We start from the raw sequence: 14334 nt of genomic DNA, 5'->3' as shown, positions 1-14334 counted from the left end.
ATATCTACTCACCTTTACCACCCAGACATTCATAACTCACATGGATGATTTAGCTCCCTTTTCAGGAAGGTTTTTCCTACATGATTTTTTTTTTTTTTCTAAAGCAAACACAAGTAGAAATAGGAATAGCTTACTAGAAAAGTTAGCAAATAGCTGGTGGGCCATACAAAGCACATTGATTACTTTTGTAAATAAAGTTTTACTGGAACACAACAATAGCTACCCTTTGCATCTTATCTATAGCTGTTCTCCCACACAGTTGCAAGATTCACTAGCCAGGCTACTGAAATAGCTCACTTGGGTAGTGCACTGCTTTGCCGTGAGGATGACCCAGATTCAAAACCAACCCCTACCACACTGAAGGAAGCTTTGGTGCTATGGTCTTTCCCACTCTGTCTGCCTTTCTGCTTCTGTCTCTATCAAAACAAAAACAGAACAAAAAATTCAGAGGGCTAGGTAGTGACGCACCCTACTGAGTTCACATTTTATCATGCACGAGGACCTTGGTTTAAGATCCTGATCCCCACATGCTGCACGAGTGGTGAAGCAATGCTGCAAGTGTCTCTCTCTCCTCTATTTCTGTCTCTATCAAGGAAAAAAAAAGTCTGCTAGAAGTAGTGCATTTGCCATGTATGCACTGAGCTCCAGTGATAATGCTGGCAATACGAAAATAAATAAAAATAATTAGCTATGACAGAGACTGTCAAATGTGCAAAATCAGAAGCATTTATTACTAGTCCTTTCTAGAGACACCTCCTCCCCACTTCCATGATGCAGACAGCAAAGGCACTGTCTGTGAGACTGCATCAAGCCTCTGCACTCTCAGAACTCTGGGGGCTACACAGGCTCTGTGTCTCGGAGTTAAGTGAAAAAACAAAAAGATTAGGTACAAGTTTAGATAAGTATGTGTGCTGGTAGTTGGATCAAATCCTCTGGGATCTTTCTTCCAGAAAAGTCAATTGATTTCATCAACACTCTGAACTTCAAATTGGCAACAGCTGCAGAGGACCTGTCATCTGAGCAGTGGAGTCTAACCATCACCACATGTTCCTTGGTGACCGGGCATGGGATGGCTCAAAGAAAGCATGGAAAGCAAGGCTTAGGGTGGGAGTGCACAGAGGAGGAGGACAGGCAGGCAGAGACTGTGAATGTTCAAAATCCCCTGCAGCTTGGTGCATGACCTGAGGCTCCAGAGAAAGGCATGCTCTACAGATGTGCAGAGACCAGATCTGTATCAATTCAGGGCCCATGGTGGCTTGCAAGCCCTGGAGGATTGTAGGGACACTGCACCAGATGACAAGATTTCAAGGACAATATCCTTTGCAACTAAATGTGCTTCCACTCCAGGAAGCCACATACCCTTAGAGAAAGGAACTCAGGTCTTCTCCTTGATACTACTGGGATTGTGGGCAGGCTACTTCTCTTTTACAGATACCTCACTGTGGCTCTGTCCTGTGTATCAGGGGATGTCTCGGAGTATCGCTGGTCCTTGTTTGCTAGATGCCAGCAGTAGATACATCTTGTGACAACTCAAAGTATCTTCTGCTTTCCATTCACTTGAGAAGCTGCTGAAATCCTGAGTCCTTGATTCACCTTTCTCACTCCTTTGTTTTAACCACCAGACTCTCTAGTGAACCCTGAGTGATCAGATGGTCCTGAGTGCCTGCAATCCCATCTGCCATCTGTTCCTGACCTGAAGTGATTTCCTTCACTTAGCTGCTGCAGGAAAGGAGAGGTGGAGGTTCAGGGGAAGACAGGGCATGCAGGAATGTGTGATCTGACTTTGCACACACAACCCCCATCCATCCACAGCCTCCGCCACCTCCCAACCATTCTGTGAGACTGTCCCAAACTGAAGAATGGCATCTGGTTCTAAGGAAGGACATAAAGGACTGTAGTTGCCTCACAACAGAGCCTTTTTAAAAAGCCAGCATTCTTCCTAGCAATTTGCCTTTGAACCAGCATGACTGGACAGTGACAAGTGTTGCAATAGGACTAAAATGACTCCTCTTATAGAATATGGCTAGGAGGATACATCTGATAAAAACCAAACGGGGTTGGACTTGTAGATGGCTCATTGTCATCTTTCTGGCTCATGAGCTTTCTGATTAAGTTTTCCTCGTAAAGAAGTGCTGAAGGAAGAAATCAAGAAGGGACATTTTTAGAAACATGTGGGGTCAATTTGAACATAGAGTCATCTCTGTGGGGGATTGTGGCTGGGCTGCAACAAATCCTATTGCTAATTGAAAAGATGCGCAAAAAATCCAAGCCAGTTGAAGACTGTTTGTCTGAGTGTATACTGAAATTACACTTGTTCTGGGCTTCCACAGACCCCATGCTGCTTCCCAGAAACCATCGACTCAAGTCAACAAGCAGACCACACCAGAATATTTGCTCAGGAAACACTGGGCTGCACAGGGCAGAAGATCAATGACTCTCTAGTGGGGAGAAACAGGAAATCAGGGAGCTGGAGACCCATTTGGTTTCTTCAAACATTCCTAAGAAAACCCTGCCACTGCCAGATAAATGTGTACAAATGTGAATGAGACCATCAAAGTAACACCTCATAGAGCTGTTCCATTGTGAGGAAGAAGCAGGTAAGTAGATCAGCGCATCAGCACAGCTCCTGTAGGTAGTATAGAGGCAGCAGGCAAGAAACAGGATGCCGCGACAGAGGACAAAGCCTGGCTGTATATGGAATGCAGATGGAGCCTTAGAGGGTGTGCATGAGCCAGCCAGTTCAGTCAAGGGGCATGCTCTATATATAGAAATACTTTTTTTTTTAAACCAGAGAAAGTTCTGTGTGATGTAAGAAGTGACAAATGGGTAGTGGTACTGGAGTATGGTGAGCAAAGAGGTGAGTACGGAAGGAGCAAAGTGGCAGGGAGGAGGCTAGGAGGTAAAATGGAGGCAGAGGCTGTGGAACAAGAAGGCAAAAGAGATTTGCTTTGCTTCTAACAACTAAGTATTAAGCAAGAAAAGGACAGGTTGCTGAGGGTATCCACAATTCAGGGTGAAACAGAGACACATCTTGAGATACCATGATCCTCAAATTCAAGCCATACCATAAGGTAATAGTAATTATAATGCCATTGTATTGGAATCAAAACAGATGCACAGATCAATAAAATAGTAATGAGAGCCCCGAAGTAGAAGCCACACATACATGGATAATTAATTATGACTAATGTACCAATAATTTATAAGGAACAAGGCAAGTCTCTTCAATATAAGGTACTGGCAAAAGGTATTGGATAGTCATATACAAACAAAACAAAACAAAACTAGACAATTATCTCACACCACATATGAAAATGATTTAAAAATGTATTAGAGACTTGGATGGTTGGGGGGTAGGGCTGAGCAATGGCACATCTGGTTGAGCACACACTTCACCAAGCACAAGGACCCAGGTTCAAGCACCTGGTCCCCACCTGCAGGGGGTAAGTGCTGCAGGCATCTCTCTCTCCTTCCCCTCAGTTTATCTTTGTCTTATCAAATATATGTATACACACACACACACACACACACACACACACACACACTAATTTTTTAAAGACTTGGATGTAAAACCAGAAATCATAAAGCCCAAAGAACAAAATGTTGGTAATACACTCCTTGATTTCAGCCTTAGGGATGTGTTTGGGGACTTGACTTCAATAGCAAGGGAAATAGCAGCAAGAGTAAACAAGTGGAACTCAACAAACTAAAAACCTGCACAAAGACAGATGTGTTTGGGGACTTGACTTCAATAGCAAGGGAAATAGCAGTAAGAATAAACAAGTGGAACTCAACAAACTAAAAACCTGCACAAACACATACATTTGCATAAAAATGGAAAGACACTCCATCCATTGTACTGGAGCATGTCTTTGCACAGCAGACATTTCCAGGCAAAGAGTTAATGTTGGAAATATGCAAATAACTTACAGCACTTAACAAGAAGACAAAAAAACAATTTAAAAATTAGAGAACTGAATAGACACATCTCCAAAGAAGATGTGCAGATGGCTGATGGGCATATGAAAAAATGTCCATTATCTCTGATACTTGGGAAATACAAATTCAAATACTGGTGAGACATCATCTCACACCTCTGAGACAGGCATTTTCCTAAAAAACAAGAAACATTTTTTTTTTTCACCTGCAGACCTGCTTCACTGCCTGTGAAGCGACTCCCCTGCAGGTGGGGAGCCGGGGGCTCGAACCGGGATCCTTACGCCGGTCCTTGCACTTTGCGCCACCTGCGCTTATCCCGCTGCGCTACTGCTCAACTCCCAAAAACAAGAAACATTAAGTGTTGGTGACAACATGGAGAGAAGAGAGCCCTTATACATTGTTAATACGGATGTAAATATGGATATAAGCTGGTATAATCATTATGGGAAACAGGATGGAGATGCCTCAAAAAATTAAAAATCTCAATTCCATATGATTCAATTAACCCATTTCTGGATATTTAACCCATTACTGAAAAATAATAAAAAAACATTAATTCAAAGTTTATTGCAGCATTACTTACAATAGCCAACAGTGGAAACAATATTAGTCCATCAATCAATAAACAGTTAAAGAAAATGTAGACTTAGTACATAAAAGACTACTAGTAGTTGGTGTATTGCACCAAAGTAAAAGACTCTGGGGTGTGAGGGAAGATTTAGGTCCTGGAACATGATGGCAGAGGAGGACCTAATGAGGTTGAATTGTTATATGGAAAACTGGGAAATGTTATGCATGTACAAACTATTGTGTTTTACTGTCAACAGTAAACCATTAACCCCCCAATAAAGACCAAAAAAGACTATTAGTCACCTGTTAAGAAGATGAGATTTTTCCATTTACAACAACATGGCTGGATCTAGAGAATATCGCGTTAAATGAAATAAGCCAGATATGAAAAAAATAAGATTTCATTCACATGTGGAATCTAGCAAAAATAAACAGATGAACTAAGTAACATCAAAATGAACTTTTAATTATAAGACCAACTAGTGGCTAACAGAAGGGAAGGAACATGTGGGGTGTGTGTGTGCCTATCTGCACAAATCAGGACAAGGGGACAAATATGGGAAGGATAGGACTTTGCAATAGTGAAAAGTTGCTGGGAAATTGTGCAGATGCAGTCACATCTGCCATGTTGTCCCCTCAGGCTACTGCTAGTTCCCGCGAGAGTTGGGACATTCTCAGAGTGCCTGTTCCGCCATGTTGTGCCCTCAGGGCATTGTCTATTTCCCCGCGATATTTGGAGTGCTTTGGTTACTCCTCCCCCCTCCCATTCTCATGAGAGTTATTATCCTATCCTGGAGTGCTATGGTTACTCCTCCCCCTTCCCATTCTCGTGAAAGCTGCTCCTATAAAAGCCCTTCTTCTTCCGCACCTCGCTCTCTTGCTGGTGCTTCACTTTGGTGTTTAGACGCAGGAAAGGTTACTAAGTGAGGCAGCCATTTTCGCTACCTCCACGTGGCCCAACCTGTTTCTCTCGCACCCAACTCTGAGGTGCCAGCACAAATAAAGATTTGTGTTCCCTCTTCGCTCCGGACCTCCTCTCTCTCTTCCCCGCGGCGCAGACAAAAAGTGATAAATCTAACACCTACATGTTACAGCACATAGACCAACTTAAAAAAAAAAAAAGTTAAAGTCTTAGAAATTCAAGTACTGAATGAATTTCTTAGCCAGCAGTTGTTTTCCAGGCAGGCATTAGTGCTTTATTTATATTTAAGTTGCTCTTTCTGGCTGTCCTTAACTCTGAAGAGAAAGTCAATAGTACCTGCAGTTGCTGATGAGAATGTGAAAATGGAAAATAAAAGATCAGCAGTTTGGCTAAGGCCATGCATGGTGACAGGAGGCAGTGAGAGCGAGGCAGGTACTGAATTAAGTCTCCAGACTTCCCAAGGCAGCTATTTCTCAAACTTTGACAGGAATATAAATTTTCTAGGAATCTTCTGAAAATAAGTATCTGAATGCAGTACATTTGGGGTTGGTTCTCAAATTCTGAATTTCTTTTTTTAAATTATCTTTATTAATTAGACAGAGACAGTCAGAAATCGAGGGGGAAGAGGGTGCTTTACTACTCGCAAAGCTTTCCCCCGAAGGTGGGGACCAGGAGCTTGAACCTGGGTCCTTGTGCACTGTAACATGTACACTCAACCAGGTGTGCCACTACCTGGCTCCTCAAATGCTGAATTTCTAACAAGCTCTTAGAAGACACTGATATTGTTGGCCTACAGACCAAGCATGGGACAGCCAAGACCTAGTCATTTCTCTCATGGATTTGGTAAGAAATCTTGACCTTCACTGTGTCTCAGAACACATCCTAGCATGAGTGTACCCTAGAAACCAACCAGGGGCTCTATCAGAGCATATAACCCTCTCAGATTTTGGGTGAGAGAGCCAGGCAACCCTTAGAAAGAGGATAGAAACCTGTGGCCTTGCTCTATTCTGCTCTCTCTTCTCCTCAATAGGAAGATACTATTGACTACTACCCCACTTCTGAGAAGAAACCCAGCAAAGCCAGGACTAGATTCTTGCAAACTAGACTATGGAAAAAAAAATTTTTTTTCTTCCTCCTGGTCTCCAATTCTTGTCTCAGCCAATCTGTACTCCTCACCTGACTTCCTGAGGCAAGTTGGCTAGACTCACCTTCTACACAGATGGAAGAAGCAGCTGCTTACCTGGGAGGAGCTGAGAATTTAGCCCCCACAGGCCCTCAAATGCAACCCCCCTCCATCTTGCCAATCATACCGGCATTTATCCTAGTAGATAAGGAAGCTTTTCCAAAGTATCCTCTCTGGAGCTAACAATAAAGGTTTTTGGCGGTAATATTCGCCAATTTTGAAGGATTTAGGAAAATCCTTTAACTGACTTTTGTGTTGGAAAATTTTGGGAAATAGAGAAAATGCACTATTTCCCACACTTTTACACAGAACCCCTTTTTAGCTGACTCTACCATAAGTTAAAAGGATGCATTCTGGGAAACACTATTTTAACAACATTGATTCCTGTCTAATCCAAACAAATCTGCTTGTAATACCTATTGTTATCACTGTAATAATACCATGCTCACCAAAGCTGGAGCCTATGGCAGAAGGAAACAACTGATCTACATTTTCATATTGTCAAACATTTACTTTGATTTGTAAAATACTGCACTGAGATTATTATCACAATTAATGCGTTTGGGGCACTCCATTAAATTATTAGCCCTTGGCAGGTGACTCATCCTGGTCCCAGACCCACCAGCTACTAGGTCACTTTTCCCTACTTCCATATTAGTGATTTTTAGTTTTTAGAACTTGTGATATTCTATGGGTTGTATGTGTACTATACATAGAGTTTACTAATGTGAAAATAACTGCTGGCCGAGATGGCAACTGATTATGGCTCCAGTCAACTCTGCTGTAAAAGACCAGAAAGATTCTGAAAATAAACAAACAAATATCACTCTACTCCTCCGCTATGACCTTTAGCTCCTCTTCTCTCCTGGACTTTTACCAGAAACCCTCTAAGTTGCTGCCAGATGAGCGCCTGTGAATTCTTTTATAAATTATTTATAAGAGATAAAACCAGGGGGTCGGGCGGTAGCACAGCAGGTTAAGCACAGGTGGCGCAAAGCGCAAGGACCGGCGTAAGGATCCCGGTTCGAACCCCCGGCTCCCCACCTGCGGGGGGGGGGGGGTCGCTTCACAAGTGGTGAAGGAGGTCTGCAGGTGTCTATCTTTCTCTCCCCCTCCTCTCTCCATTTCTCTCTCCTATCCAGCAGCGACAACATCAATAACTACAACAATAAAACAACAAGGGCAACAAAAGAGAATAAATATTTAAAAAGAAAAAAAGAGATAGAACCAGAGCATCACTCAGGCATATATGATGTAAGAAGCTGAACTCAGAATCTCACACATGCAAGTCCAGTGCTCTGTTCATCATTCTACCTCCTTGGCCACTAACTGTGCTTATTTTTGTAGGTGGTATTCCTTGAGATATACTGGCATATAGAATTGTATTAGTTTCAGATATGTAGTACAGACTCATCTCAATTTGACAATAGTTTGAGTTGCCAAAATGATATCCATTTAGCAAAGGCTCAGGATTTTCCTTGACTTTATAATGGTGACACTCTGATTTGAATCTTGATCTTTCCTTGGGCTGGCAGTACAACATCATACTCTCTCGCAATGTTGAACAGAGAGCTGCAGCTCCTGCTCAGCTTCAGTTGAGAGCAAACAAGCAATGCTCCGTGGATGGTTTTTCATTTTCAGTTCATTATTCAATAAATCATATTTGATCTCCAACACTTCATTATAAAACAGAGTTTGTGTTAGATGACTTTGCCAACTATAAGGTGTAGGCCCACCTGTTAAAGTCTTCTGAACTTGCTTAAAGTAGACTAGGCTAAGCTCTATGTATGATGTTTGGTAGTTTAGATATTCTCCCAACTACAACTCAGAAGTTGCAAATCCCCAACCTTGGGGATCTTCTAGCATTGAGACTGCTATTTCAGCTTCATAATGGGTTTAGCAGAATGTAACCTTACTGTTAGTTAAGGAAGACTGGCATTGAGAAAGGACTATCATAGTAAGTCTTGTTAGCATTCATTGCCAAACAGCCACAATTATACTTTTGGGACGAGAATTTTCAATAAGATCTCCTCTTTACAACTTTTTTTTTAAAAAAAAATTTATTTATTTAATATTTATTTATTCCCTTTTGTTGCTCTAGTTGTTTTTTATTGTTGTAGTTATTATTGTTGTCGTCGTTGTTGGATAGGACAGAGAGAAATGGAGAGAGGAGGGGAAGACAGAGAGAGGGAGAGAAAGATAGACACCTATAGACCTGCTTCACCGCCTGTGAAGCGATGCCCCTGTAGGTGGGGAGCCAGGGGCTTGAACCGGGAACACTGAGGGACATAGTGTGCTGACAGAAAAGAAAAAGAAAGAGAAACAGAATCTCAAGATTTGCCTACTTTGGTTCTTTACATTTGTCCAAACACATCGTCTCAAGCATATCATGTGGTACTTTCAAGCCTTGCTTTTTAGCCCCCCAGAATACCCTAACTGAATGAACAAGGATCTCTTTAAAATAGGGTGTGGTGCTGGTACCACCTGGTCAGAATCCTCACAAGGGATTGTTTAGATGCAGTTCCCTGGCCCCTGCCCCAGGCAGGCCCTTTGCCGCAGAATTTGTGGGAATAGGATTTTCCAAGCATCTCAAGTTGATGTCGCAGTGCCTATTTATGATCAAAACCCAGGGTTTTGAAGTCTGATGAGGGTGTCTAAGTAAACAGGTGTCCATCATCATGGGCTCCCTTTACTTACTGGCAAAGCTGAGTCTGAAAAGTGGCCTATTATGGGGGGCTGAAAGTGGCACACCCAGTTAAGTGCACATAGTACTAAGTGCAAGGACCCACACAAAGATCCCCACCTGCGCGGGGGTGGGGGGGGGGGTGCTTCACTAGTGATGAAGCAGGTCTGCAGGTGTCTATCTCTTCCTCTCCCCACATTTCTCTCTACCCTATCCTATAAAATGGAAAAATAATGGCTGCCAGAAGCAGTGGATTCATAGTGCCAGCACCAAGCCCCAGTGATAACCCTGGAGGGGGAAAAAAAAAAAAAAGCATCCTGTTATGTAACTGCCTTGCCAGCTCCAAGTAAGGTGTGAGGATCCTGATCCGGCAAGGCTTCCAGGATGATTTGTGTTACTTTCCCCACCAGAGATTGGTGGGTGAAGACTGATGACTTAATTCCCAGGCCCCTGTCACTAAGTGTGATCGCTGTGCCAACCCAGCCAGGATAGATGGCAAGCCGCTCCCCTGGAAACCATTCAGATGGCTGGTACCTGAGAAATCCATGGGAATGCTGGAGACTGTTAGAGAGGGAGGGTTTCACTTGGTCTGGCTGCATCCCTTGAGCCAGTAGAGCTGTTCTCTACTCTGGGAGCGTTTAAACCTCCAAATAGCAGAGCAAGTGGATCATACTGGTCATGCTGTGTCCCTGCCGTTCCAGCAGAGCCTGGTCCTACCAAACACCTAGCTAAGAGTCTCCACTCTTTTGATATTAGTGCAAATCTTTTCAACATATAGGAAGTCAACTTGGTAGCATCCACAGAAACATGCAATGTCATTTTCCTAGCTGGAAAAAAAAATCTTGTTACCAGAAATTAATGCTGTGGAAAAACTTGATAAGGACACAAATATAAGTAAGAAGATATTCAGCAGAGAACAACTTGTAAAAGGAAAACACTGAAACAAATTTAATTTTTTAAAATTTATTTTCCCTTTTGTTGCCCTTTTGTTGTTGTTGTTGTTGTTGTAGTTGTTGTTGTTATTGATGTCATTATTGTTAGATAGGACAGAGAGAAATGGAGAGAAGAGGGGAAGACAGAGGGGGGAGAGAAAGATAGACACTTGTAGACCTGCTTCACTGCCTGTGAAGCGACTGCCCTGCAGGTGGGGAGCCGGGGGCTCAGACCGGGATCCTTATGCTGGTCCTTGCGCTTTGCACCACGTGTGCTTAACACACTGCGCTTAACATACTGCACTACCACCCGACTCCCAACAAATGAACATTTTTAGCAATAAGATGTTTTAAAAGAATGATGGTATAATCATTCAGTGAAATGCCATATAACTTCAGGTGAATTTAAGCTACATGTACTAACTGGGATAGACAAGTCAAGAAGTCATGCTATTAGGTTAAAAAGCAAATTGCTGATGCAAGGCAGTGGTAACCTGGTTCAGTGTACAGACTACAGTGTGCAAGGGCCTGGGTTCAAGCCCCCTGGTCCCCACCTGTAGGGGGAAAGCTTCACGAATGGTAAAGCAGAGCTACAGGTGTCTCTTTGTCTCATCCCTCCTTAACTCATCCTCCTTTATCAATTTCTCTGTCTCTATCCAAGAATAAATAAATAAATAATGTTTTTTTAAAGCAAATTGCAGCATCCAGGGAGAAGGCTCAGCTTGTAGACCACATTCCTTTCTACACAAGGGGCTCTGAGCTTGATTTCTGCACCACATGTAAACACCAAAGATAGAGACCAGTGGATGAGGGAGTAGTGCTTTAGTCTTCCCACCCCTTCAGAAAAAAATTTACACTAGAAAAATGGCCAGGGTGGAGTGGTTGTGAGAAACATAGGGCTTGTCCCCCAATACCACATTAAAAAACAAAACAAAACAAACAAACCCTGCACAATAATATGATGACTTTTCATTTACAATTATATATATTTCAGTGTATACACAGAGACAAGCTCCAAAAGAACAGTTACCTAGTGGAGGAGAAGGGAAATTATGGACCAATTTCAACTTACATATTTCTAGAGCTTTTCTAATTTAAAAAAAAGTGTATGTATTTATTTATTGAATAGAGACAGCCAGAAATCAAGAAGGAATGGGGAGACAGAGAAGGAGAGAGACAGAGACACCTGCAACACTGCTTCACTACTCACAAAGCTTCTCCCCTACAGGTGGGGACTGGGGGCTTGAACCTGGATCCTTGTGTATTGTAACATGTGTGCTCAACCAGGTGCACCACTACCTAGCCCCCTTAAACGGCACGTTTGTTTGTGATTAGTAAAGATAAGAGAAGTTGAGACCCTATCTCTTTTCACCTTGGTCTACCTCCCAGGAAAACTAGAAGCAGACATGTTCTCTGTGGCTTCAAATAAGCTGGAAAGAAGGGTAACCAGAACAAAGCCCACTATTTCTGGGACGCCATGAGGAGCATCAAGAAAGTAAATTTCTCCTCAGATCCTGTATTCACAGTTGTTTTATAATAGAAACTATCTGGAGCTCACAGGTAGATGCATGAGAAGCCAGGTTAGGTGGTTTCAGGCCTCAGTCCATCCCATTCCCATCCCCACCTCTACCCTGAACTCTGAAGCCAAGCAAAGACCCTGCAGCCTCTGTAGTCAGTTTGAAGTGCGATCAACAAGGAAATACTCCTACTGTCATCACTATTGGCCAAACAGCACTACATGAAGCATGTTAGAGGCTGTCTCTCAGTAAATGTGATATAGAGCAAATAAATGTCTCAACTGTGCTAGGACTCAGTTTTCTCATCTGGAAAATGAAGCCTCATTCACTCAACAAACAGCTCATGAATGTATACCAGGTGCCGGATTTACAGAATACCCTATTCTATGTAACACAGTGCTCTCTAGCTGTGGGGGGGACAAGAACCCAAACCAAACCAGATATTGCCCCAGTACTGAAGGGAGACAATAGAAAAAAATAAGAAAGTACAGTATCTACTATGCCAAATGGTGCTCAGTGCTGCAGAGAAAAAGCATAAGGCTGGAAAATGAGGGATATTTCAGGGGATAAAAAGATCTTATTTATACTGTGAGTTAATAGACCAGGCACCTTGTGCAGAGTCCCCAGTCTGCTCAGTATTCAACAGCTAGTTGTTGCCTTTGCCATTATTATCCACCTGCATCCCCAACCCCCATCTTTGAAGCCAAGGCCAGTTCGCTACAAGTTCTGATATTGAAAAAGAGGGATCCTTCTTAGTATTTACCAGGAGCAATTTTACACACCAGACCTCCTTTGATTCTTATAACTCTCTGAGTGGGCATGATTAATCTTGCTTTTTGAAAGCAGAGTTTGAGACTCAGAGAGGTTGACGGCAGGCATCTAGATCACATAGGGAGTTATTTAAATCCAGGCTGGTCTGACTGAAGGCTCAGGTTCTTAGCTATGATGCTCTCTTGCCTCCATCACTTGAAATCTATACCCACCAGCCCAGCTAAGAGCAGACTTTGATTCCCTGGGGTTTAGCAGCTGTGACCACCTGCATGTTGGTACCACCTCCTGCTTGGTGAGAAGTGCTAGGCCTTGATGCCGAAAACAACTGGTGCAGGTAAGCTGGCACTTTTGTGATGTTGGGTTTCCCCCTGGTCAAACAAGCCAAGGGTGATGATTTTCCCAGGTGCCATGGCAGTAGGTAGACCAGTTTGCCTTTGTCTGCTGATGTTTTCTGGAGAACTAGACCTGAGCTTGTTGTAAATCTCCTTGTTTTCAGTTGGAATTAAGGACTGAGGCCATCAAAAGTCCCCTCCTCCTTTAAGAGCTTTTATTTAATGGAGAGAAATGTAGAGGAATGCTTAAAACTCATAGGAGTGTTAGGACAAATCACTCTAGTGCACGCTCATCCACTTGGCAGCTAGTGACTGACTGTAAACCCTTTGATCTGAAGTTCCCTCCTCTCCAAGATGGGCACAATAGCTTTAATTATTGTTGTGGTTCACTGTAGTTTACTTGACTTTTCCACTTCAGTCCTCTTAAGAAATACTTATATTCAAATGCAGGGCTACTAAGAGTTATCTACATTTCTGCTGCTGATGAATACAGTTTTGAGTGTTTATGTGATTCAATCAAGGTACTGTTTTTTCCCCATTTAGTTCTATAAAAGGGGGTGTTATAGTTGAGGTACCCAAGTTGTTTAGAGAATATGCCCAAGGCCACTGAGTTGGTCAAGGACAGAGTTTAGAGTGGAACAAGGGTCTAGCTGACTTGAGAATATAACATTAGCGGCAATTGGTGGGTTATGTTGAGTACAGAAAGAGAAAGGTCCAAACTAGCACACAAATCATTGCAGAAGTGAGAACCATATGCACCAAATGAAGGTTTTGGACTTAATACAGTGTTTCTCAATTCTGTCTGCTTGGCAGAAGTACTGGACAGTCTTAAAACAAACCCATGCTCATGCCAAACCCCAAACTATTTAAATTGGAGTCTTGGGGATAGGGCCCAGGCATTGTCATTCTCTCACTCTCCCCAGATGATTCCATGTGTGGCCAAGACTGAGAATCAGTGTCTGAGTATTTTATTATCTACCTAATAGCTTTTTAATGACTGCTCAATCAAACCATCCCTTAAAAGAGATGCAAGACCGGCATAAGGACCCCAGTTTGAGCCCCCAGCTCCCCACCTGCAGGGGGGGGGGTCACTTCATGAGCAGTGAAGCGGGTCTTCAGGTGTATATTTTTCTCTCCCCCTCTCTGTCTTCTCCTCCTCTCTCCATTTATCTCTGTCATATCTAACAACAATGACATCAGTAACAACAACAATAACTACAACAGCGATAAAACAACCAGGGCAACAAAAGAGAAAAAAAAAATAGCGTCCAGGAGCAGTGGATTCATGGTGCAGGCACCAAGCCCTGGCAATAACCCTGGAGGCAGAGAGAGAGGGAGACAGGGAGAGAGGGAGAGAGGGAGAGAGAAAGAGAAAGAGAGAGAAAGAGAAAGAGAGATGCAGAAGACCAGAAGACCCATGGACCATTTTCTTGGTGGGTTTAATATTCACTCTAAACCTTTTGAGTTTGAGGTTGGTATTCTCTT

General features: G+C 42.8%; 1 protein-coding gene across 5 annotated transcripts in view; it reads right to left on the bottom strand.

Annotated features, from left to right (window-relative positions):
* The window catches only part of PRICKLE2 (prickle planar cell polarity protein 2), a 411818-nt gene that overhangs the window by 16583 nt on the left and 380901 nt on the right, over positions 1-14334 (bottom strand). The window lies entirely within an intron of this gene.

This window comes from Erinaceus europaeus, chromosome 12, assembly GCF_950295315.1.
Source record: "Erinaceus europaeus chromosome 12, mEriEur2.1, whole genome shotgun sequence".
In the NCBI taxonomy this organism is placed as follows: domain Eukaryota; kingdom Metazoa; phylum Chordata; class Mammalia; order Eulipotyphla; family Erinaceidae; genus Erinaceus; species Erinaceus europaeus.
The sequence above is the reverse complement of the archived record's forward strand: the minus strand, read 5'-3'. Positions and strand labels throughout refer to the sequence as shown.